The 27,594-nt window shown below is 42.0% G+C and overlaps 1 protein-coding gene across 31 annotated transcripts in view; it reads right to left on the bottom strand.

The window, feature by feature from the left end:
- PTPRF (protein tyrosine phosphatase receptor type F) overlaps positions 1–27,594 on the bottom strand; it is a 332,623-nt gene that overhangs the window by 286,378 nt on the left and 18,651 nt on the right. For 2 of the 31 annotated variants that reach the window (XM_085512292.1, XM_085512299.1), the window contains exon 1: positions 23,351–23,822. The exons of 27 other annotated variants lie outside the window; for them this stretch is intronic. The gene's annotated coding sequence lies outside the window, so the exon portion shown is untranslated. Of the gene's footprint in view, positions 1–23,350; positions 23,823–27,594 lie in introns of those variants that run through there. 2 more of the 31 variants (XM_085512286.1, XM_085512308.1) reach the window with 1 other exon arrangement.

Raw genomic sequence — 27,594 nt, 5'->3', positions numbered from 1 at the left:
CACCCTCAATATCCCATTGCAACTGGAGAACGGGAACATGTGGGTCAATTGGTTTGTACGTCAAACCCTGACCTGCTACAGCCAGCACCCTTCCAGGGATGGAGGATCTGCACTGCTTCACCGTGGCAAGGGTGAAGGGGTTATAGATATCAGATGAGTCAAGGTATATTGCAGGCTTAGTCAACATCTGCAAGCAAGCAGCAGATGAATCCACAAGGCAAGGTTCCAGTGACACCACACCTCCCAAAGACTTTCACCTCAGCAATGACTATCAAGAATCATTCAAGAAACAATAATTACTCGATTTGCATTTATGCATAAGCTTCACACAACTGAAAGGGGTGATGGCTAGCAAAGGAAGCTGGCAGGAGGGGTTTATTTCTACCAGCTCTATCTTACATCAGTGGGAAGTCCTTTGGCAACGTAAGGCACAGAACATCAACTATGCGCAGCAATGAAGGACAGAGAAGGAAACACTCAGCTGGATGTATAGCAATAAAGGCAGCAGAACAGATGTCTAAGCCCTCTCCCAAAATATCCCAATAAAAATCCTTTCTCAGGGTGGGATTTTCATTTAGACAAAGAACATATTCTCCAGATACTGCAGCTATCTCAGCCTTTCTAAATGACTGCACAAACAGTTCCATTTCTGAAATAAGTAATATCAAATACATTTTCTTCCATCAGATAATTTCCTCAGCTAAGACATTTTTAGGAATAAGATTCCTTTAAAAACAAAAGAATTTGGTCTTCTCAATAATCCAAAAACATTCGACTGCTTGCTAGAGAACATATCCTCTTAAGTTTATCTTACATATTATTTAATATACCATTTTGAAGAAAAGGAGCTTTGCCATAAACTGAGTGCTTTTCCCATTCACCAGAAGTTGACAGATTCTAGTACCTGCATATCATTTCTTCTGTGCAGTATTAACACTGTGTCTTGATTAAAGGGCAGAACAAGGAAGACATCTTCAGCAAACATGGATGATGTTATTTCAACATTAATATCTAATCAGAAAGTTTATAGCCATAAATAACCATATAAGTATACAGCATATTATCTAATACATTTGTTTTGAAATATATCAAGGTTAAACCATTGCTCAAGATAATGATGTAAAGTATTGACTTAAAGCGTGCATTATTTACAAGAGCAAGCACTAGCTGCAGAATTTCAAGCTAAGTCAAGCTAGATTTCCACTGGAAACAACCTAAATTGCATTAAAAGCACATACAGAGTACTAACAAATAAAACAATTCCACAAGAACATTCTTCATAACCTGCCTTTTTATATATATCTGTAAAATATATTCATGTAAAAAAAGCATATTCTGCTGATGAGATAGTAAAAATAAATAAATTCAGACTGCATTCAAATGAATTTTCAATATGAAGTATATAAAATTATGGTGCCTCCACAGCTCATCAGAGGGAGCAGGAAGAGATAGAGCAACACAATTAGGTACTGTATGAATTTATTTTTCCTTCAACTGAAGCAGATTTTACAACAAACCGCTCCACTCTGCACTGCTCTCTGGCGATTCTAATCTGGTATGAAGTTTCCCAAGAAGTCTGCTTTTCTTTAAGAGAAATGTTTTGCAGGAAGGCACATCGCCAGACTACCAGCCCTCCTCCTAGCAGAGGATGTGCTGCTAAGCAAGGACACTCAGACGGCAGCATAAGGTTCAAGCCTCCACATCACATGAACTCATCATGCCTTCACTTGCCTTAAATCAAACTGTAATCCAAACTAATTAAAAGCAGAGAAGCTCCATTAACCTCTTCTATTCTAGCAGCTTTTCCCAGCACAAAGCTAAGTGATTCCTGTGCAATTCAGGCTGGATATAAGAAACAATTTCTTCACCAAAAGAGTGGTGGATGCAGTGGCACAGCTGCCCAGGGAGGTGGTGGGGTCACTGTCCCTGGAAATAACTGCAGGGATGTGGCACTGAGGGACGTGGTCAGTGGGTATGGTGAAGTGGGCTAGGGTTGGGCTGGATGACCTAAGAGGTCTTTTCCAACCTTCATGATTCTATGAGTTTATGAAGGCTTTTCCAAGCTCAAAAGTTAGTTTTACAACCAGACGTTCATTCTCCTAAACAACATTTACACAGACATAAGAACTGTCTCCAACACAGAGCATGAATCCTACAGCACCCATATGTATTCCTGTCTCACACAGTAAATCAGCATTCAAACAGCTACGTTAGCATATTAAAATGAACTACTTCTTAGGTATCTGCTATATTCTGCCACCAGAATGTCAATAAAGAATTTGGATTTGCTCAGAGCCAAGAGACCGACAGAATACAAGTTTTTCCTCTTCTGCTAAGTTAAATAAGGTGTCCTTTCCTAGAAGAAGTAAAAAGCCAGAAAATGGTCTAGAATTTGAAGTATTAGATAAGTCTCAGTTACTGGAAATTTAGAAAGGTTTTACTTTGAGATCAGAATTACTAGCTTAAATCTAAGCATTGCAGGAAATCATTATTTCAGCTAAGCAAGAACGACCCTTCTCCAGTGGTCACTGTTATCAGGGCTCAGCAGCCAGCCCCAAGCTGCTATTACCTATTTATTTAGAGAGACTAATACTAATGGGATGAAATTTAATGTTTCATTTGATATATATACAAAGCCTACTGCCAAAAAAGCAAGCACTGGGTAATGAAGCAGAACAAAAAGACCCCATGCCCCCAAGGTCTGATGATTTAGGGGTCTGAAATATAGTTTTCTCAAAGAAAAGCCAAGAAATACAGACCAGGTCTGCAAGAAAAGACCTCTCCTCAGCAATGCCTTGCCTGGATAAAAATGATTTAGAGTAAGATATCACAAGAATGCAGTCCTCCATCTCCCACTCAGCGTGCCATGTGGGAGCTGCCCATCCCTGCTCCCCTCTCAGATGACAAACTCAGCAAACATTCCACAGGGTTATTTGGAAAGCAAAGTGCTCTACTACAATAACATGAACCCCAGCTCACCCAGGGCTTCCATCCCAGTGCTGACGTGGCCCCAGCCTGCATGTGGCTTGGCTACGGCACGGAACCAAGCACATCCTAGTACCGAGGGGCTGGCGTATTGAGTCTGAAGCACCACTGGAAGGTCACAAGGAAAACATGGGAGTCTTTCCATGAGCTTTTCAGCTCCAGGAAGTCCAACGCCATGATAAAATTGGTAACTGCAAATTTCAAGGTGAAAAGCTGCTAAAACAACTGCATCTTTGATCCGCTAAGTTCCTTAAAGAACTGCATCAACTGCTAATTACTTCCTGTAAACACGTCCTCTGTTCTTACTGCAAATTGTCTCGCTTCAGCTATCAATTTCGGCTTTTCCTGTAGCTTTCTTCTTTCTGTTTTTTCCTAAATTGATATCTTTCTTTTATTTAAGTATTTCTAAGCAACAGCAGTGTCACCTCTTCACCTTCTCTTCAATAAGCAGTTTGAGCTTTAAATCACTCACTGAAGCGTCTCCCAAACTTGACTCATTCTTGAAGATTTTATTGAAAGCACTCAAAACACTGAACATTTTAACAGGGCACAAATATCCCCACAGTGATCACATCGCTACCAAATGCCAAGACATCCCAACCATAGTATTTTCCCCAGCTATAAAGCTCAAGAACATTTTTCAGTCTTTTAACCTCGGAGTTGGTGACAAACACCTTAAAAATCAGATACGGTAAGCTAAATCCTTTTACACTTACACTTGATACAATTCAAAGTGGAGCAGAAGTGGCAGATAAAGCACAGTGATACGCAGAACATAAAACAACTTTGGATGCATGTGTCTGAAGTGTAAGTTCCAATTAAACAAAGACCTTCAAGAAAAATTTCCAGCTCTCTACTTTGCTTTTATCACCCCAATATGCTCGACTCTTATCAGCCTGTTTGCTCCGCCTTATACCCAAAATAAACCACAAGAAAAGTCAAAGTAGTAACATCAAATAAATTCTACGAGGGTTTTCTTTTTTGCTGCCTTCACTGCAAGCAAACACCAGAGATGCCATTTATGAAAGTATATATAAAGCAATCCAAGGATGGTAAAGGCAAAATATAAAATATGCATTTACGCATAAATATTTTACTTGGGTGAGATAAGACCTTTACAGTCAAACTGGGGGTGTTTTCAGGCACAATTTATTACATTTCATGCAACTTGCAGGAGGTTTTCTATTTCATATAAATCCCTGAAGTACCATTTTTATGAATGCAAGCAAAACATGTCCCTTCATGCCCATTTTATTTGCCTTAAATTCTCTTTTTGGACACTTTCAAGTCAAAATCAATGTTACACTTAATATACTCTATGAAAACAAACAAATATTTCTCTATGATTGCTAATAGTAATTTTTATATACTTCAAAATTCAGTGCTTGGTTTAACAAAGTCCCGTTAACTGCTTTCTGTAATTGACATCAGTGTGGCTCCAAGTCCACCCCAACGTGGGGATGCCAGAGGATGTTGAAATAACACCAGCTATATAAAAACTGTTAAATCCAGCCCAGGTCACACTGAAACAAGCTGAATTCTTGGACTTCATACAACAGATCTGTGCGGGTCATCTCATACTGACAGAATCTAAACAACAAATATCCATCTGTAACACAACGAGTATCCCACTTGGATAATCCTCCTAGGCCATATCAAAGGCACGTCCCATCTCCCACTACTTGCATCACCAATGGCTATATAACATTTTTCAAATGCACTTCATTACATACAGATAAGTTCTAATTTGTCAGCAGCACGGATATTAAGACAGCAACAGCAAAGGATTCCTTTGCAAGAGAGTTACCCTTTAACAAGTATCAATAGTGCTTAAAGCTCTTCTGTCATAGTCAAAACTGACCCAAAAAATGTGAATCCTAACCCATCTCGTTAAACTCTGTCAAACACACCGAAATCCACAGCTGTTTATAGCTGGAGCATTATGCATCTGACAGTTTTATTTGTGTAACTGTTTATGCTTTCATTATGTTCTGTCACCCGCTACATGGAATTTGTGTTTAAGAGGATTCCACTGTATCATATCTAAGAGGTTTACAACAAAATCCAAATAGCTGAAGTCGTGGACACACTGCGTCACTAGATTTAAGGGTTCACAGGAACTTCTTGTAGCCAAATTACAACATTATCCATCTTCTTGTGAGTTGATTCACTCACCAACAAAACATGTTACAAAATTACCTTCAGCACAGATTAAAAATCAACAAATGAAATTCAAGGCACCAACACCTGTCTCTCCATCATTACATCATAAATATAAATCACAAGGCGTTTAGACAAAGCAACCAATTTTCACAGCGTCAAACACAGCACAGAATCATGCTTCTTTCCGTCACTACCAGCCAGTTCACTGCCAGGAGCTGAATAAGGGGCAAGCCTACAGCGAGGCCCAGAAACAGCTAGTGCTAAGATGGGAAGAATAAATAAGAACTATGCCAGCGGGATCTCCAGCACACATCACTGTGTGTTCTCCTCTTCAGTCATGGCTATGGGGAAGTAAGCTACAAATGGAAAAAGGTAATGCCAGTAAGAACAACAGGCTGCAGTAAAACTTTACATTCAGAAGTACATTTGGTTCCCTATGACCAGGGGAGGCGTCCATCACACACTGACCCCACTTGTGAACCTTCCACCTCAGACCCAACAGCTGGGGCAAGGCCCCATCCTCAGCTGCCTATGGATGGAGCAATGCTATATCCCATCATCACTGTTCACACAACTTCAGTAGAAACAGCCCTGTCTTGGGAAGGGACACTACCCACCCCAACATGCTCCACCTTTTGTTCCAAATGATGTCATTTTTCTCTGCAACTGACTTCAAGAGCTCTCCCACCACCAACTCCCCACCCATGCAAGCACGTGCACACTGCCTATGTACCCATACATCGGTTCCCATCAAGGCAGCATCATCCCTCCTTCTGCCTGTGCTCTGCAGATAGGCACACTGGTGCCATCATGCCACTCAGGCTCCCCTCTGCAAATCCACTTGACAGAAAGCTTCTCTTAACTGCAAATGATTTCAGTAATGAGTTATTTCAGTTCATGTAACCGCAGTCTGTGGCAAAGAAGTGAAGCCATGCAATGTCACAGCTTGCGCTAATTTCTGCTAATGAGGATCCCAACAGTTGCAATAAATGTATCCATCTACAAACTGAAAAAAATAAATATTTGGAATGACTTCTGTAAAAACAGATCTACAAATCAGGCAAGAGAGAAAGCCAACAACCTCCCAAGGAAAGGCTGCTGCTGATTCTCTCTCCTCCCCAAGGAGAAGGGGGAAACATGACAGCGGCACAAGGAACACCTGAAGATGAGAGAAACAAAAGCTCAAGTTTTAAAAGACTCCCTTTCTACGCTACAGAGATGCACAGAGAGGTGAGGAAAGCTCTTGTGTTTAACTAGAAAGGACCAGGCAGTCTCTGCCCTGAGGTGATCCTACCACAAGGCATAAAAAAGATGCTGGGTGTATTCCTAGCTTTGCATGAGTGACCTCTGAGCATCTGCCTAAGGGGAAGGAAGGGCAGCAACCAGTGACACCAGAACCCCAGCTTACTGCGAGCTACACCACCAGCACCCAGGTGGCAGAACCCATCTGCTTGGTCTCTCTGCCCTCCCCAAGCTCATCCATGGCCTTAGCATGCAGAAAGAGCAGCAGAACAAGGTATTTGGAAGCACACAATAAATGAGCCCCAGCTGCAAGGTGCCACACTAAGGCACTGAGGAATAAGGAGGATCTCGAGGAACCCAAGTTGGCTGCTGCTTTGTGCCTGCTGGAGCATGAGCAGAAAACAAAGCCATTGCCCAGCAGGAGGCTGACCTCGCTGTGTTGGACAAAACAGGGATGAGGTTCAAGGTAACATAAACTGTTCTGCCAAAGTGGGTGACAGAGGCTAAAATTAGATGACAGATAAAGTGCTGATTATTTTATTGTGCCTCTGACCAAGGAGCAAAGTGTGTCAGCGTGCCAGACAGCACCCCGTGGTCTTCACTAGTGAACTATTATCTGCTGTAACTGACAGACCTTGCATCACAAACAAGATACTCTCAGAAAAGGTGTGGGGCTGTAAAAATCTACCACTTATGCGTTATTATGAATTTATAAAGATGTAGGGGATGAGACTGCTCACACACTCCCAACATGTAATGCATACAGTAACTGAGACTTAGCACACCGAAAATAAGGCTCCAAGTGAACTTCTGAACTTCAGAAAATTCCTCCTAAATGCCTGCACAGAGGCTGTGTGTATTAACCTTAAGAAGCAGAAACAGCAATAAAGCCAGTCACAACTAGCAACTGGATTTGCAAAGGCAGTACCCAATCTACCCTCACGTCAAAGGCTCAAGCTTTCTAAAGCACATTTCATTCAGACTGAAGCTTTCCACTATTACTTTTATTTCTTTAATTTGCCCTACAATTAAAAGCAATCTTCACTTGTTTAAGCAAAATTAGGCTTGATGATTTAGAAAAAAAACTCTGGATGAAGATTAAAAAAAAAAAAAACTTTAACAATTTTGTCCCAGTTCCTTCCTCGTATGTGGGCAGGAGTCTCAATGACAAGCTGATCTGCATTTCTGATGCTTCATGTAGCTGTCAGAGCCTCATATTTCTTCCTCCTGCATACTTTTTGTAGCATAATCATTTAAAGAGCCTCTTAAATATTCATCTATTGATCTGCTCCATTTAGCTACTTCATTTAGCAACGTACTATCAACTTTTTTACTTTATGTATTAAAAGACACCTGGAGTTCCTACCAACCATCCCTCTTTCCTACAGGGTAGCATCCCCCACAGGCTTTGCTGGGCCTTTCCGCAGCATTCAACAATCACGGGTTCCTCACATCAGCCCTAAAACAGGGTCACCTGAAAGCACTTATGAAGCATTTAGCAAGCACTAGCAAGCAGAATTACATCCAGCCCATGCTGTTTCATGAGTAATTGGAACAGCCAGGTAGCTTAAACATATAACATTTCATCAGCGTTGCTGGAAAGACATTAATACTCATTCTCCCCTTAGTAGCCACGCTGTTTCTTTCCCTTTACTTTATCTTCATAAATCCACTAGAGTCTAAATGCAGAAGAGAGGACTTAATCAGATAGCCAGCAATGCACAATTAACTTACTTTTCCTCTGTTTCAGTTCATGATTTAGTGACTGCTGTGACATGCTGCGAGCGGCACAAGTGGATAAGAAATAGAGGAGGAAGCCTGAGGGGGGGAGGGGGGGGATGAGACGGAGTTGCTTTGTTTTTAAATACAGACAAGAGATTTTCACCTCAGCAATACATCCAGACCCTGAAGTTCCAGTATCTACACAGCTTTCCATAATTCTTTCTGCAATGCAAATCACTGACAAGGTGCTACACAAACTTGTTTATGGCACTTCCAAAGGACAACACAAGTTAACACGAGGAATGGATTCAGTAACCCATTCGAGCACTGTTCTGTTATGGAAAATCTGACCTCTTCATTCTCTTAAGTGAACATATTCCCTGCCACTGGACATCAGTCCATACTGAGCATCTCCTCCAACATCACCAAGATTTTGACAGCTTATCCTTCTCTTCCAAATATTTCCACTTGTTTTCATTGAAGACTCTAATTTTAGATGCTCTACATTTGGATTTACACAGAATCCAACAATTAAAAAGGCACAAAGTATACAGGAGAAAGATTTAGGAAAGGTCACATTTGCCTCTTGCAAGACTGTTTAACAACATGACGGCAACTACGGCCATTAACAGAAATCTGGGAGTTATCACGCACCTCTTCTTGACATTTGAGAGTCACCTGAAGGCTGACGATTAAATGCTGATTTATGATCTATAGACTCTTTATTTATTGGAGGGCAAAACTCCCCTTAGGCAGACAGTGAGACGGCAGCGCATACTTGTAATTCTCTGTAGTCTCAAGAGAAAGCACATTCTGCAAGTTGCAAAGGCAAATCTGAGTTAGCTTGGCAGTCTCGTGTGCAATTTTCATTTAAACCAAGTTTATTTAAAAGAAAAAAAAAAAGAATAAGACGCCATTTTAAAAGCTTGCATTTCTCTCTAGCAAAATGGGTGCCAATTCATTACACAAACTACAGTTTCGCTGTGCTTCTAAGGCAAAAAGCTAAGCACAAGTGCCTGTTGATTCTCCCATGACTTCTGCTGCCTACTGAGAAATCCAAGTTGTTGATAAAACAGGATTTAGTCTTCCAGTGGTTTAAATCCAGCTCTTTGCAACGCTTCTGGGTAAACAATTGTCTTCTCATTGTAATAATTAGCTTTCAGATGCCAATGTTTCATAGCATCCTTTTAATCAAGAATAAAAAAAGCCTTCCTTTGGGAACAGGCCATATACTTTGTGTGGAATTCTCCATGTTAGTGATTTTGCAGTTCAGCAATAAGGACAATCTAAATCTACAGCAACATTCTTTTCTTCTGGAAGAAAAACTGACTGCTACTTGTAAAAGTTACTGATTCATTGGAGCCTGCCTGAACTACACAATTAAATTACAGCGCCTTTTAGACGGAGATAAAAGAATTCAAGTGGCCTCTCCCAACTTTAAACCGACTCAGACCAAGTTCTGTTGAGCTCTCCCTCACATCCACTCCCCAGCACAGCACCGACACCAGTCTGCACTGTGTTTGCACACAGCTCAGCACAAAGGAGCAACCTGCACTACAGGAGCAGCTACACTGCAACACTCAACTTCCAATCAAATCATGTAAATGCTTCATACTTTATTCCCTTGATTCCCTTGTTTTAGTAAATGTTTTCTATCAACACATGCATTTACCCCTCCTCCCTCCCCAAAAAAAGCCCTGATTGATGAATCTCACTGTTCCCCAGCTGCTGGGCAAACAGCTGAGAATCCCACTGGTGAAAGTGGAACATGATTTACTATTGCTTGATGTGCTGATTAAAACATTAACATTACAAAAATACCAGGAGAACACATGCTATTTGAACTAGAAACTCACTGCGAGACCTTAAAATGCAGACGTAAATTGTGAAGCAGCAGGAAGAGCAACACTTGTGGTTTATCAAAGGCAACTCGACTGCACTGTGCCAGGGAGGAGATGGGCACCAGTGGGCTGCACACTGAGCTTTTCAGCTTTGAAAGCTAAGCAGAAGTGACTGCTGGAAGCTGAAGCCAGCCAGACTGAAAAAGGCCAAACAGGGTTTGCCTTTCTAAAGTTCTTAGTAGTGGAGTAACTAATAGAACAAGATTTTCCTCCTCTTAATGCCTCCATCTTGAGTAGATGTCATTCAGGAAGCCACACATTAACAGAATCAGAGCTACCACCTTGGTCTAGATGAAAGATACTGCTTTGCAATACACAGAAGAATCAGAAAAGGCATCTAACAACCCCTTCACACCTTAAAGCTTGTGGATAAAGGATAAGAATCTACTACTGCTATTAACTACTCTTTGTTCACCAGGTAAATCACTGCTGTTGGTTCAACCCTGATGATAATCTACATAGGATTTCATAAACTTACTTGTAGTGGAATTATTGCTTTTCCCCAAAACTCGCTGTCTGTATAAATCAAAGACTTCTGAGCTTTATTACTTGAATTACATGGAACAGCTATGAAAACCTACAGTCACATTTCAAAAGGCAAGTATTAAAAATATTGAATGCATTCCAAAACAGAGAAGTCCAGCTTTGTTTTGGACATTCCTTGACACAACCTAAATGCATTTTATATTGCAATCTTCTTTCACAAAAATCAAGATGATCTTAATAAAACAGATGATCCTCATGTCTAAATTCTCAGTGCTTGAATTCTCAACCCTGATGTTCTTTAAAAATAGCTGTCCTGAAGAAGTTTGCAGCATGATACTAAATTCTCTGGGGATGAAGGAAGGCAAAGCAAGCTAATATACAATTATCCTCTATCAAGGAGCCTGAAATCGACAGTAAATCTGTTCCTTGACAAAGATGATCAGACAATGCTCTGTAAATGACTAGTAGCATCCCTCTCCCAAATTCAATGCTGTGATGATGGCAGGATGCGACAGCAATTGGAGAAGTCAAATGTTTCACATTAAAATCACTCGTATTCACATTGTAGCCTTCAAGTCTTGTTTAAACAGTCGCATTTTAAATAACAGCAGGAAAAAAGAAAGTACACTTCTGGTGGTCTCCTTTCATACCAAGCTTTTTGAGGTGGCTAAAAATAAGGATACACAGGAGATGTTCCATTACATACATGAGGCGCCTGTACTAAGATATGCATGCCTGAAAACTGTCAAACACAAGGCCACAGACCCAGGTAGGTAGGGGAACACAGAAAACCTACAGTAGTTAACCCTTTCACTATATCACTCAGCAACTGGCAGACTTGCATTAATTCCTAGTCAGAACTTGTTTCTATGAGATTGCAGTGGTTATTTTTTCCCCCTCGTAAGTCTGTTCAATTACGTTTTGAACTTCCCTAAACTTCAGGAACCAAAGACATCCTGCATTAAATGTATTTCACAGCCTGAACTACACAGGATTAAGCATTCCATCTTAAAATTGCTGGCGACCTTCAGTCCATGCATTATGAGTATACAAGCGTCCCCACTCTTCCCCCTTCTCTGTTCCTTTTAGCTTAACACAGAACTTCCTTATCCCCAGTTCTCCGCTGACAACCTGGAAGACAGACGGTCATTCTTGCTGCTTTTCTCTGAGTTTTTCTCAGAGTTTTTCCAGGCCAAGACACAGATTTAGACAATAAGCAACTATGCTTTAATTTCTATGCATTTCACAACGATTCCTAAAGTTGTTTTTTTTTTTTTTTTATCACTGCTGACCACACAAGATTATCAGAGGGCTATTGTGCAAAGACACTGAAGACTTATCGCTTTCATCATCTAAAACTGGGTCTGACAAAGCAGTGAAGAACCCACTTCAGAAAATACTTTGAAAGGAGTACTTGACGAATACAGTCTTGCTCTCAACAGATATAATCTTGGTGAGATAATTATGTCTAAATTACACCAAAAAAAAGCAGCTTAAACTTTCCTGGACAAAAGTTCTTGGCAAACTGAGTTGAGAGCAATGCAAAAAACATCTTTAAAAGGCAGTCAGTGCTGCTAGAACATTAAAGTGGAATGCTGCAAGGTAAAGGCTTTGAGTCAAAGCAAAGAGCAACCTACTCCTTGTGGGGCTTTGGGGATGGAGCAGGGCTAAATGCTGCCTAGGCATGGGCCCTTCCAACTTTTACAAAGTGAAGTCTAAGTGCTTTATTTCTTCCATAGTACAAATGTTTTCCTCACTTACAAGAACAAATAATCAAGCCTTGCTTACAAATTTGTTTCATCTTTTTCCTCATGTGAATGCTTTTGCAAGTCCAAAGGGACTAAGGCATCCTCAAGCACAGAGCTCAGTGAAGCAGCTGCAGCACTATTACTCACCGTCCTGCCAGTGGTGAAAACAATGCTACAGCTATGCCTCAGTGGGCAACAAAGGAGTTCATTCTTCAAGGGTTATTCAATTCCTGCATCTTGACCACGTGTGCAAGCTCAGAAAGCAGCAGACAAGTTAATGTTCACCAGAACACTCGGAATGTAAAGCAAATAGGTGCCCTGTTTAAGAACAGGGCTGAGGGCTCCTCACATTTATCTCCCACTGCACAGCACAGTCATTCACAAAGAGCAGAAAAACACAATTCCCTGCAGTCAGAGGTCTCCCTGTATAGAAGCCCCAGGCCAGAGCAGGGTGAGGGCTATTTTCCCATCAATGGATTCCTCAGAAACTGTTGACTCTCTACTCAGTTTCTCCCTTATGACAAACGAAGAAATCATTTATTCTCATTCCCCATTCATAAGCCACCCAGAAACAAGGCCAAACAGCTCTCAGACATCTGCTCAAGCTTCATGCAGTGCAAACAGTAGCACAGCCCAATTTGCCACAGTGCTGGCCTACTAGAGCTTCCTCAACCCAGCCGTCCCATCCCCAGGAAGATGGGAGATATCTCAAACTAGTTTTCAACTCACAATGAAGCAACACTCTCACATATACAGATATCGTTATGACATACTGCAAAACACAAACTGTTTCATTTGCAAGGGAGATAGGAAAAAAGACAACCACTGAAGACGAGACAGGAGCTTTGTGAAATCCCCTCCTTGCTTGAGGAAGCAGATAAGTGACAACAGCCCATGGAACAACCCAGACCCACCCAACCGCATTAACACACAGCTAAGATCTCCATCATAGCAAACAGGTGGTGAATTAAAACTAAATCTCTTCTCTGAGAGCCACAATTAATGCCCAAGCTCAACCCCTGCTACAGTTGAAGTGGCTAAGGGGAGAACTTTAATACTAGTACATATTAAGGGTCTGCTGTGTGCTCCCCACAGGGACTGTACCAGGCTGGAACACTGCTTCTCTCATCCTCTTACATTGCATAATCCTTTCCTTCCTTGGAAGCTATGCTCTTCCAGAGACCAAAATACAACTAGCCCTGCACTTCTTCTCATCCCTTCCTCTCACCAAGCTTTTGGGAGAGCAAGAGATGTCACATTGCACAAGTAACTCCGTTTAAGAGAGTATCTATCGTCCATAATATCTGTCAGTTCCTATCTTACAGGCGACAGGGGGGATACAAATTTCCCCCCTCCCAGACAGTTTGTGCAGAGAAAAGTGCTATCTGCAATTGCACTGAAACTGGCACGTTTTACACCCTCAACCACACACCCAATGTTTGGCACAGACAAGAACACTGAAGGTACCTGGGCCTTGCTACTAGTGTGAATGCCACAGATGACGTAACCGTATGGCCAGATTACTTTTAGGGCTGAGACCTAATTCTTTTATCTTTTCTCAGACAGACACAAAAGGCTATTGTTTCTTCCATCTGTTCTCCACTTTCAGTAAGCAAAGGCTGAAGGACAGCACAAGCCTTACACTGAGGAAGATGACACATAAAGGCTAAGCTCGTCACCAGTTCTGAGTATGAACAGGAAACAAGTGCCCAGACTCATGATCCTGACATTTCTCTTTGTAGTCTACTTAACAACTACATCCTAATTTGCCAGCAGTCTTTTTCAACCGTCCTGTACACTCCAGCCTTCCTCCAACAAGTAGCCATCCAAGCCACATTCCACCAATTCTCACAATCCGCCTTTTGCCCACTCCCCTCATAATACACAGCTGCTAAATCCTCTCTGTTGACTCAACTGAAAATTACAAACTCCTTCTGGATAGCACTGTGGGTCACTAATAATAATTCTCTGGCTCTAAGAGCAGCCTTATAAAGGAAGAATTGAAAATAATTTGATGTTTTGTCATTCAAGTTTATTCTCACATTCTTCTTCAATTTACTTAAAGTATACAGTAATTTTTAACTACAGGTTTGGACAACAGAAAAGCAGGATGAATCATTCTGGATATTTAAAGCCTACAATCAGACAGCTTGAGTCTCCCTGTATTTTGCTACAGTTCTCAAGCCAGAGTTTTATGTTCAACTTATCAGCGGGAGCACTGTTAGAGGGAGCGCTACTTCATTTAACCATGCAAAAAACTTGAAAATTTGGGGATTTCTTATATTTTACAAAGCCTTCAAGGCCCTTCTTCTTCCCTCCACATTGATTTTAACCGCATACCCAGAATTAGAGGGCATTAGAGCTAAACTGAGAAGATAGCACATGTGTATAAATATATCGTATAAAAATAAAACCGGGCAGATGCATAGGAAACACCCTGCAGCACGCATTACCCTTGTTTTCCTCATCACTGCATATGCAACACATGTCTGCTAGTACAGTACTTCAGAAGCCAGGACTGTTCTCGGGGATGAACACAGGCCATACTGTCAGAGAGAGGATGCCCTGGGCAAGTCAGCCCTTTTACTTCTCACTGCTCTACAGTAAGTCACCAGCTGAGCTTAATGTTGGAACAACGCCGAAAGTAACTTTTAATTTGCACTGCCTATAACTGAAGAGATGACAGAGCTACACAAATATTCAGTTTGTATAAACAGCCTTAGATCAAGCAAAGCTTGCTGGAGAGTTGTCTCAGGTTGGATAAACCCATGGTAGCAATACGTGTTTTCTGCTGTTTGCTGTTGACTTTTTTTCTTAAAGAACAGCTTTGAAATAGATTACAGCAGCAGCAATTTCCACACGCTCATGCAAACAGCACTCCAGACTTCTCTCTTTTAACACTCAACTTTTTGTTTTAACATACTCCACAAAATGAGCATCTCAAAGAACTTAAGAATTTACTGTGCATGTGAAAACAACAACGAGCAAGTTAAGGATTTCATAAGAGCAGAATTTCTGCTATGTCATCCAGAGGTCCAGTCCACAGATACATACCTTAAAAACATACACAACTCCTACAGCCTGTCAGAACAATTCATGTTGATATAACAACGCTGTCATGTGTCAACATAGTGGCTTTTTAGATAGCAGTGATGAACAGCCTGCATTGATTTAAGTGATATAACATCGAACTCTGCACGTCTCCAGCGTGAGTTCTACATCAAAATCTCTCTAATATGAAATCTCAAATGTAGGGATTAATGATACATCCCAGAGGATTCCCAAAGTGCTGTTTTTGACCTTTACAACTATGTTAGTAGATTCCCCTTTACTCCTCTCTTAAAAAACAGCAGAAAATTTTCAGTCTCCTTCTTCTATAGCCAGCACAGCGATAATCTTCTCTGAACACAATACTTAACACCTACCTGGCAACCAACAGGTGCTACAGCATGGAAAGATTAATACAGTGAGGTCCTTCTGTAGACAAGGAAAAGTCACCGTCAGCCAAGCACAACACCAATGGCTCTCCTTAGGCTTATCAGAACAGCTCACACCCATGCATATACCTGCATCATTCACACACATATAGAAACATATGCTAAAGGCCTTGCAGGGGAAGGGGGTACCTACCTTCCAAGAATGGGAAAACAGATGCTATGACAATGAGAATAGAACATAGATGAATCTGCATTAACAACACCAGCAAGAATTCACCAGGTAACTGGAGAATGAAATACTGAAAGCTGAACTCCAGTCTAACCTGGACTAATCCCTACCCTGGAGTTACTTATCAGCTTGACACAGCTTGGCTCACAGCCTCAAGAAGTCTACAGAGGTTCTACAGAAGAAAGTGGGATGCAAAGAGCAATGGAGAGGAATAGGATCAATCTTTTCCTTCCACTTCAATTTTTTTGAGCACATAAGCAGGCTTAGCTGACTTTCTCTTGTGATTCAGTTTAGCAATCACTATCTGATCCTCTGCTATCGGTCACAACACCGTGAGACTATGCCCACATTTCTCGCCACTCTCAAGGTATCGCTCAGATCTCATCTCCCAGCAACCACAGCCCACGTGACGTACCCCGTCAGTGAGCACGGCTCTGCTCTGCGAGTCAGCGGGATGAAAGGCAGGGAGGGACTGTGCTCTTTTGCTGCGACTTGGCAGAGGAAGATAGCAAAAGCCATCCTCTGAAGTTCACTACAGATCTGACCTTACTGATTTCTAAGCCCATGGCCAACAAAGCACCTGTTGAAAAAGAGGCACTCATTTAAAAAGAAATAAAACAGAAAATCAGGATTTAACCTTTCCAGTCCAAACTATTCTTCCTTGTCAGTTTGGACGGGCTCCTTCACTGCCAGAAGACCCCCAAATCCAGGCAATTTTACTTTATGGGACATTAATTCCCCAATTATCTCCTGTTGACGTAGAGAACTGAAGCACCTGCTCTGCAAACTCAAAATTTCCAGAGTCCCTTTAGCATCTCACCTCTGTAGAATTAGTTCTGTAGATGCATCTCCTGTATAGCTGAGACCTTCTGTGAATACAGCATTACAGCACTGGAGATGCCTAACCACTGGCACTGTCAGCCTCTCCCAGGTACCAAACCGGCTCCACCACACTCCTTAAATTGTACGGTCAGCAAGAAAAACATTCCACAGGAGAAGCCATATTCTATTACTTGAAAACTTTTGCTTTCAGTTACACTCACTACCGCAGCGAAAACATGCAATTAGCAGCACATCCAATAGATATTGTTAAGCAATGTGTGGCATTGAGAATTCAATTAAATAGACTAGCCCACAGCAATGAAGACTGCAGAGGAAAAAAACAACAAACATCCAAACTGTACCTCCATTTCAACAGCCCATAAAATCAGTTTGCTTTTGCTGCTGGAAACACATTGGGAATCCATTGGACTGCTTTTGTGGTGCCCCACCACCAGCAGGACAGGATAGGATGGGAGCCGTTCCTATCCCACATGGGTCAGTGCAAGTGGGCCATCTCCACCCTCCCAACAGCTGCCACTGATACAGCATGCAAGCACCCTCAGAAGCATTTTTGCAGGATTTCACGAAGACAAAGAGCTACACGGTGTCTTTCAGTCATAATATTTTACTAACACAATAGTTCGCTCCCCAAACTGGCCTTTTTTCCTGTATTATAAGGGTACTCTTGCAAACCGCCAGAGTGATCAAACGAGCATTAAAGACTGCAAGCAAACAGACCACAGCACAAGCAAGCAAAGCCCACTTCAGAGAAGCAAGATATTCACTTATCCCTGATGAATTATGAATCACTTTACACTTAGAGAATGCCTTCGTAAAATTTTCCACGTTACAACACATCACATCAGTTTTACCCTCCCCGCTACAACAGGTAGGAGGGCACAGAAACAAACCATCTCACAGCACTGCAGTGCTCTGGGGAGCACCAGGCACGCAAGCTGAGAGCAGTGGGACCCTGCCAACCACTCTCTTCGCATTTCTTCCCTGCACTTCTACAGCTCTCATGGCTCTTTGGCCAGAGATGGATTTGAGTTGTCACTCCAAGGGTTCTAGGAACTTGGAAGTGTTAATCCATTAGGTACTTTCAATTCACCTTCGAGTGTTTTATTACCTTTGGGCATCCAAACATTTCACTGTTCCACCTTCCTTACTTCCAGTTTGGAGAGTGCCTATGCACGCTCCTTCAAACCGATGTGCTCCTCAGCAGATCAGCCATGCCCCACATTGCAAGCCACATCTTCCAAATAAAGCAAAATAAATACAGAACAGGTGCATCTCCATCAGCTTGCTGCCTTGTTCTGTAGCAAGAAGCAAACTACCATACGTAGTACCAGGCTGAGGTTTGAGAGATCTGGGTTTAATTCTCACCTCTGGAGATATTCAATCTTCTAGACCCCCTGTTTCCATGTATGGAAACGTATGGAATGGGTTTTTACTGTCCTATTTCCCCAGGAATTTCCTAAGTGTACAAACCTACCAATAATTGCAAGCCTCTTAGGTATCACAGCAACAGGCGCTGCCCCAGGAACTTGGACGTACACTGCCACGTTTGCACTCCACCCACGCAGATGGGGACATGCACAGTGTTCCATGGCACATCCTTAAGCACAGTCATCAGGAGGCTGCAAAACCCCACTCAGAATCTTACTAATCCTTTACATAAAACCTGTCAGAAAGACAAGGAAACTAATTCCCTAATGAACAACAACGCCAGCTATTGGTTTAGAAGACTTCACTAACCCACCTAAGCATTCAGGGGAACAATGATGATCAGAGGGCTGGAGCACCCTCTCCAGTGAAGACAGGCTAAGGGAGTTAGGCTTGAGAAGCCCTTCAGACTAGAGAAGAGAAGGCTCCAAGGAGACCTCATTGTGGCCTTTTAGTACTTGAAAGGAGCTTATAAACAGGAGGGGAGTAAATTTTTTACATGGTCTAATGGTGATAGAATAAGGAAGAATGGCTTTAAACTAGAAGATAAATTCAGATTAGATGTTAGGAAAAAATTCTTCATTCAGAGGGCAGTGAGGCCCCGGCACAGCTGCCCAGAGAGCTGGGGGTGCCCCATCCCTGGAGGTGCTCAAGGTTGGGCTGGATGGGGCTCTGGGCAACCTGAGCTGGTGGGAGACACTCAGCACACAGCAGGGGGTTGAGACTGGGTGGGCTTTAATGTCTCTCCAGCCTATGCCATTCTGTGATTCTATGATGACATAGACACAGGGTTGTTAAGACTCCTCAGTTCTGAGTGAGAAGGCTGAAGTATAGATTGCAGAAGGGCTTTGCTACAGCAACCACAAAATACAGAAATTTTCTCCCTCCCAACATCTGAAATGGAGTCCTTTAGCTTTTAAGAGTTTGCTCACATAGCAACTTACAGCTGTTAGCAATCAGCAAAAGTTTCTGCAGCCAGAGAAGGAAAAGCAAAAACCTCTCAGCTGCGGTTATCAGCAGTAGAGACAAAACCTCTTGCAGCCCTGGCACTGCTCCTTGCCTCTCCTCCCCTTCTGCAGATGGCAACACCCCCAGCCCATGCAGCCAACACAGGACACCAGCCTTTGAGACAAGGCAGCAGCATGGGGCCCGTGGGATGGCACTCAGCTCAACCTCAGAGCTGCCCACACTGCAGTGCCAGCTGCAGGACCAGCCAGGTTGTGTAGTGCCAGCCCACCCGGGGACAGGGCAAGGGCCAAAAACCCACACTGCTCCCCCAGCTGCAGCAGCGGGGACCATCCAGCTCACACAATAGCTCTTGATTAAAGCCACGAGTGGGTAGCTTTCTGTAATGAGTGCTATTTCAGAGGATATGCTAACCAGAAACAAGATGCTCTTGTTCCAGAAGAAAAAAAATCTGCACATTTAATTAATCAGAAACAACTACTGTGCTTACACCCTGCCTTAATCTGCATTAACTTCAAGCATAAACAAGACCCAGCTTTCCAAATAAGCACAGGCAAACATGGCAGGCATCTCTGGACATCAGTTTCTTGAAGGTACTTGCCCCACTCACCACAGGGAGGTTTAAGTCTGAACTCGTCCCTAATGTGCTCCGAGATCTTTTGATAAAAGCTGCCTCAGAAGTTATATTAAAAACACTAACCAGAAACTTTAATAACCATCCAGACCAACGCACATCTTCCCCAAGGATCTTCTCTTCCACTGTGAATTTTAACTACGTACATTTCTTGCTTATTCTTTTATTTGGTAATTTTCAAAGCCAAAGAAATTAGAGGCTACTGGAATGTCCTTAGTGCTTACACACAGCCCCACACAGCACGTACTGTAGCACACACAAACGCATTAACATCAAAATCTCTCACGCCCACAGTAATACACGACCAAGGCCGTAAGTTCTGAAGCAGCAAGGTGTACCACCAATGTGAATTACAGCAATAATGACGACTTTTTTTCCCTGTATGCAATTCAGATGACTTTGATCTGCATACGTACTTATATTGGCTTAACAAAAAAAAAAATTTCAAAGCAAAAAGAAGTCAAAGAAAATAATAGTCAGGTTTGTAGAAGACCCCTCTCTATTTTCTTGCCAAGAGAATTTATTGATACCAGTTGTCAAGAGGACTGACAGTTACCATACACTCACTTTTCCTACCATTACCGCCTGAAGGCCGTGCGCCTGCTGCAAATAACCACCAGCCAGAGCCCGCCTATTTTGTCTTTAATCATGCACATTCCTTTTATATATATATATATAAAATAGGATTTGCTTAAATGCTGAAGAAATTCAAGTTTGCTCCCTTTTGTGAGAAAGCAAATTAGCTGAAGCTTTAGTGGAGGAAAGTGGCCTTTAAAACCCATCTGATCTGCTGCTGGATGCATTTCAGCTCGTATTTAAAATACATCTCCCTGACACCTCCCTGCACAGGTGCTGGTATAAAGTCCAGCGAGTGACTATGGCAACAGCAATGGGATATTTATATAGCTACGTATGTGTGTGCTGGTGTCCATACACACACGACCCTGAACTGCTTTAGAGGATCGACAAGATGTTCTTTGCTCTTATTTCACAGGCACAGTGTTTGTAACAGCCTGAGATGGCAGCAGCAAGTTTTACAGGGTGAAAATCTTCAAAGGAAGCCCAGAAACCCACCAACAGGCACATGCACTCACTTCCCAATGCTTCAGCTTCAACCAAGGAGACCCAAAGGCTGTGCATAGGTTGAGCAACACCAACCAGGAAAGAAGTGCTCTGCTTCAGGGAGTTTTTAATGGGATGTAATCTGTAATACCACAGTACTGGAGGAGAGCAGCCCCACGGCTCCTCCTCTTTGCACACCACGTGCACACGTTCCCTCACCCCACAAATGGAGCAGCTTCACACTGAGCTCCGACTGTTCCTGCAGGTATTCGTTTCTGTCCACTGACAAACCTACATAGGTGATGCAGGAAATACAAGGTGACAAAGGCCTCTGTTTGCAGCAATAAAACATGCTTCGCTGCAGAATGGGGGGAGAAAAGGATCTGAGTAAAAGGCCAATATACGAAGCTATGTACACTGCAGAATATCTGTGTTGAGTCCAGCAAGCAAAAAGTCGAGCAGATTCAAAGCAGTATTAAGAAGTGTTAATCCTTTTACCTCTGAGCTATTCATGAGCAATATGCAAAGCTGTTCTTATGGCGTCGCATTTGCAATGCTCTAGTTATGCTTGCATCAGCATTTCCATTGTGAACCCTGCTTTCAGAGATTTTTTACTTTGCCAAGTTTTAGTCTGGAACAATTTTACCACAAGCCTATGAGATTTTAGTCCAGGATTAGGATTTAAGTCTGGTGAAGAAACATTTGGACAAAATCTGCTAGGCTGTTTTATTTATTAGAGTGCAAAGTTAATCCTTCCGATTCACTGGACTGGAAAAACACTCAAAAATATATATATATATATTTTTTTCCAGCTTAGAAAAAGAAAACAAGATTTACTCATTTACCCTCCCTGAGAATTCCTAGTCACCAAATCTCTGAAGTCATAAAGCTGGCAAGGGATATAAAAAAGAAAACTAAGGTGCAGCTGAACCGTGCCTGACCTTAAGGGTCAGGCTTTTCCTTTCTGTTACAGACGCAAGCTTGGGGCCAGGCAAGGGAGAAGGGAAGAGGTGTTTCATTGTGGCATGCAGGTGAAAAGTGAACTCTCAAAAACACAAGCTGTGCATTAACAAGTACAAAAAAATCCCACTGCATCACAAACCCAATGAACTGCACGGCTTAACAGCAGGGGTTGAGGCTGCAAGAAGGCACCTAAGCAGTCACTGCAATTCAGGGTCAATTAAAGCTAAGACAAAATACCCAAGCCTTTGTGAGCTTTCCCAACAGCATCCATCATGCAACCTCACAGTAAAACTTTTCCATTCCAGAACCATCCCTGCCAACATGGCCTCACAACACAAACTTCTATGTCAATTCTAAGTCACCCTTAGTACCTAGGCTTCACATCATGCACACATTACCTACTGTAAACTGGCAATATGGTTACAAGAGTAGATCCTTCCTACACAACAGCTGAAATGCAATGATTAACTGCAAAACTAGTAAAGGAGAATAAATTTTCAATCGTGACAAACCATGAAACTTATCTGAATTTAAAGTGCAACACCAAATCCATTCTTCATCCTTTGACCAGACTTGTCCTACCAAAAACACGTCCAATAATAATTTATACCACATACTTCAACGCTATATACATGATTGGGTTCTTAAAAACAAAAAGGCAGGAAAGCAGAATGAGTTTCCCTCCCACGATTCAAATAGCCAGTTTTATTTTGTCTACTTTTATGCTTTCAAGCCATTTTCCTGAAGAAATGCCATTTCATATTGATTGCTCGATACTAGCAAGTATTAATTTGCTTCTAAATCTAGACTTCACACTCTAAAGAAGTTATATGATTTAAGTATCCGTGTAAATTGTGTTGTCTGCACGTATTTATATGCACATAGACTTTTCTTTTTAAGTTTTACATCTACCACAAGCCATAATTTCCCTTTCTTACTGAAATTTTTCTTTCGACTTGTTCCAGTTGCCTTTGGATGGAAACTGAGCCCAGAAGTCTACAACAGCGGCTATTTCAGAGATTTGTCTTATAAAGTGTTCACATGAAATGGAAAAGGATTATCCGAATTTACTCGTACATTTAAATCCATCAGGTTTAAACCAAAGATCTATCTACCATACATTAAAACGGTCTCATCTTTCAAGAAATTTATATTCAGATACAGCAGAAGACGAACACTCCAAGTTGCATAAGGAAAATAAATCTTTCAGTTAGCTAACAGCGTATGAACGAGGCCGTGAATGGAATTCGCTAAATAAACTCTGGCAACACTATTTTGTCTGCAGATGTAGAATGAGTTACAGCTGATTTAACATTCCTACTAATTCTAAATCCAGGTGGTACACAGAACACTTTCCCACGTTCAGCAGTTTGATTACTTTTAAATACTGGAAGCAGAAATACAGCGCTCGAAAGAATAATTTAATATCAAATTTTCAGGCCTTAACACAAGGCATAATTTTCCATACAATTAAAAAGCAGTACGAGGTACATTCTTTTTTTCTTTCCCCCTAATTTAACAAAAACGCAGTGATTTGCACTTACTCCTCAAAGGCATTCAGCTTCCAAGCTTCCCTGGTACACAGCAGCTCAGTGGCATCACAGCTCATGCACCCTCACAAGGGAGGAACAATTCAGCCTCGTCCAGTTTGTCCCAAAGCTTTCTTATGTTGTTTTCCTATTTTCATAGCTGGGTGGTTGTTCTCCTTCAAAGAGAAAACCCATCCACTGCCTGAAGAGGGTAACTTGAACTGCACGGTGCTCACGTTCCTTTCAGCACAATGGCAGGCAGGAAGCCCAGGGGCTGTCCTTGGGGCCAGAACAGACCAAACACATTGGGGTTTTGGTGTTCTTTCAGCTACAAAGCCAGGCACTTACAATTTCACGCACACACGCAAAAAAGAAACAAACAGAAAAAGATGTTGACTCATTAGGTTTGTTTTGATGCAGAAGTGGAGATCGGTCTCCAAGTGCTCCTGGTCCTGAGACACACAGACAGGGAGAACAGTGCTCTGAGTACTTGTGGCTGTGAGTAGCAAAGCCCACTGTGTGGTTTGAAGAACGGCTCACAGACTAGAACAGTCATTTGCTACATGCCGACAAATGCATTTAGTACATTGCCACAGGGATTAGAATTTGTCTGGCCATATTAAGTATCTTATTTAATATAAAGATGGGAATAAACCTCGCAATTACATTTTCAGAGACAGTCTACAAAACTGAGAGCTATCATTAGAGACCAGGAGCGTATGTATTATGGATGAAAAAAAAAGAAGGGAGGGGGGGGAAATCCACCTGGAAAGAAAACAAAAAATCAAGGAGATGAAAAATAATTGCAACATATTCAATGAGCAGTAATAACTCAGAAAGAAGCAGAACCAAGAGAGGTGATACAAATGAGATTTGCAATGGATTATTTTATGAATAAGAGACTACAGCAGTTTTTTAACTATCAAAGGAAATTCAAGCAAAAGGAAGGAATCTCGAGAAATGGAAAAGGCTACGGCAGTTTTGCCCAACTACAGAGGAATAGAAACCGAATGCTCAGAAGTTTGGTGTGTTTAAAAGATGGATTTAAGACTGGAACTATGGGGCTGGAGAAGTAGGGAGGAGAAAGAAGGCGAGAGTGCACTGGGATGTACTGCAGGCCTTAGGATGAAATGATGGAGGTGGCAGAACCCCTCTGGACCACACATGGTGTGCAAGGAGCAGACATCACACTCAGCAGGGGCTCTGCTAGATTGGCTTCCTGTTCATTAACTAAATTAATGAAATAGGGCAGCATCAGGCCAGGAAGTGAATCTCTTAATAGACCTATCCCAGAGCTCCCAAGAAGGGAAACCATCCTGGAGTAGCTTTCTACCAGCACAAAGCTGTACAGCAATTCAGAGCAGAGGAAAGTCAGGCAGAAGAAAGGATTAACAGTGTGTTACGGTGCAAGGAACTGCAGACCTTCTCCAAGGAAGGCGTGCAAGAAGCCCAAAACGACCTACACAGACACGATGGCCAAGATTTGAGCCTCCACCCTGGACAAGAGGAGGAGGACCCACACCAGAATTGCGGTGTCAGATGCAGCTGACAGGGAGAAAGGAGCACCACATGGAAGAGAAGGGAGCTTACAGTTCATGCCGCTGCAAGGACGGGCTGCACCATCAGCAAATGATGAAGGAGGAAGGATTAAAAAGTCAAGTAGCCTGCTACACTGACCACATTTTAAAAGCTCAAGGGGGAAATAAAGGAAAGGCTGAACAATTAGAATGTAATTGCAGGCTTATAAAACATTTTTATATGTGTACATTTACAGTTAGCTGCAACAAGTATGAAAGAAAACACATAGAAAACAAATTTGAGACATCTACAGTGATAAACATATGCATTCAAACACGCAGAAATCAAAGCTACAACAGACAGTGATTCTCAGCATTACTCCTGCAAACACATACCATGGCAGTCCCATGATTCTATCTGTATCACCTCAGTGCAGTGCAAATTGATAGCCACTGCAAATGAGCATTAATAAGGGCAGGTATGAGCCTCAGGCAGACAGATCAGCAACACTCCATAACATAATATATTCCAAGGAGGTGAGCCGGTAAAGAGATACGAGCAAACAAGCTTGGTAAATACAGACAATAATTATTTTAAGACATGGAATGGTGGGGATCTATTTATAGATTAAAATCACACTCGGACCTCAAGTTCACATAACAATTTCCATATGTTTTCCTCTCATATCAGCAAAATTGTACTTCTCCTAAAAAGGAATGGTTTTACTAGGACTGCAGAAACCAAACCTTAAGACATATGGAAGATGATTATCTTCTTCCAACCAGAAGCAGTAAGGGAAAAGGGGCTTATAAAGTACACACGAAGACCAATGAAGTCAATCACTTTTTTAGAGACTTGCAGTTGGTTGATAACAAGAGCACAGTAGATAAAATACTCACATGTTAGGAAGCCATTTGACTGTATCAAATGACACTCTACCAAAATTATTCAAACTGCTTTCAACAGGGCCTGAACACTGCACAAGGAAATAAACAAAGCGAACTGAAAATCATATACCAAGTCTTTGGATGTATCTATCAAGCACGCAGGAAGCCTTCTTCTCTATTTTCTTTCTTTAAAACCCCAGCTAATGATGCAGAAATAAAGCGTGTGTTCTTGAAATCCGTGGATGATACTAAATTTAGGAGATGCAAGCCCCAGCGAGGACAGAGAAAGTTGAGAAACAGGCAATTAAAAATAAGATTCTCCTTGGGAAAGTGCAGCGAAGACATCCGACAGGAAAATAATCTGAAAGAAAAATTCAGTGGGAGTGACAAACCGAGAAGCCAAGAAATTCTTACAAGGCTTGCAGTGTGATCTGGTAACAAGAAACATTAATGAAACCTTGGCTACACATGCAAAAAAAAAAAAGAAAAAAAAAAGAAAAAAAAAAGGAACACCACATCAAGCAGGAAAGAAGCAAGAGTAAAACATGCCCACTTTGTGTAGCAAACAATACAGAAAAATCACAGAAGTCTGCAGTATTAAGATGGATGCAAATAGAACTGGGAGGAGAAGGGCCTTATTCAGAATAGGGTATGCTAGTAGGCGGATGCATTTAAAAGGAAAAAATAGGCATAAGTATCTGAAAGCTCCCTTCTAACAACCTTTCCAAAGCTCCAGTATTACAACCAGGCCCAGGAGAGAGACTTAAATGACCATTTAAGAACAGTTCGCTCACACAAATGAGATTAGCAGCAGAAAGCTGGAAATGCATTGAGCGCTGTCCCAAAGGAGCTCCTGCGGGCAGCGCAAACACAAACAGGGCATGGCCATCCTGCATCGGGGCCAGGCAGCAGAGCTGGGCAGCCTTCAAACTGGCTGAAGGTCGTGAATTTCTTCAGCAGAAGATGAAGTAAATATTTGTTTTCCTCCAAGCACAACAAATTCCACAACAGGCACGTTGACTCACAAAGAAGTAAGTCTGCTCTTGTTTATGGAGCACGTGAGCAGCAAAAACAAGAAGCACTGTATCTGCTCACTGCATTGTAATTCAAGGGTTTTTTGTTGTTTTTCCCCCCCTTTTTTTAATTAATTGTTGTATCTTCATGCAAAGCTTTTCCAGCTTTAGGAACAGGGAAGTGGCACAGCCTGGCAGCAGCACACAGCCCAACAGATATCTGGCTTTGAAGTTCATGCACCACTGGGACCAAGAGGCTGCAACAAAAAACACAACAGAAGCAGCCACAAACCCTCCTCCTCCTGCCATGTCAAGGCACTGTCCTCTCCTTTCAAAATCCTTATTGTTTTCTGCACAGTTCAAGTGCTAATACATATCAGGAGACATGACTGCCAAAGAACTGCTCAAGAATAGGCGTAAACTTTATAGGGCAAGAACTCTGTTCTGCTTTCGTTGCAGTAGCATAACAAGTTCAGTCAAGTTTTTAAAACAAAACTGAGGCTGCAAATGAAACCCCAAACTACTTCAAGCTGGGTTCACTCTGGATTCCCATTCCTATCCACAGTGCCGGATGAGCCAGCCTGTGTGGAACCAGCTTGTCTATCCACATTAATGACCATCTCATTAGCATACATTATTCAGAGAGCAACATTTTGGGCGTATTTAGAAACTGGGATTTCAGAACTCTAAAGAGATAAATACTAAGACCAGATTACATAATTTTGTTAGATGATATTTACTGAATGCTAACAGAACTCAAGGGAACCGCAACACTTTGCTGCCTTCAGTTGGACACTAAGGGGGCATCTGGTGGTTACCTCAAACAAAACACAGTTTTCAC

This window comes from Coturnix japonica, chromosome 11 (assembly GCF_054131305.1).
Source record: "Coturnix japonica strain WE chromosome 11, WE-NBRP24, whole genome shotgun sequence".
NCBI lineage: Eukaryota > Metazoa > Chordata > Aves > Galliformes > Phasianidae > Coturnix > Coturnix japonica.
The sequence above is the reverse complement of the archived record's forward strand: the minus strand, read 5'-3'. Positions and strand labels throughout refer to the sequence as shown.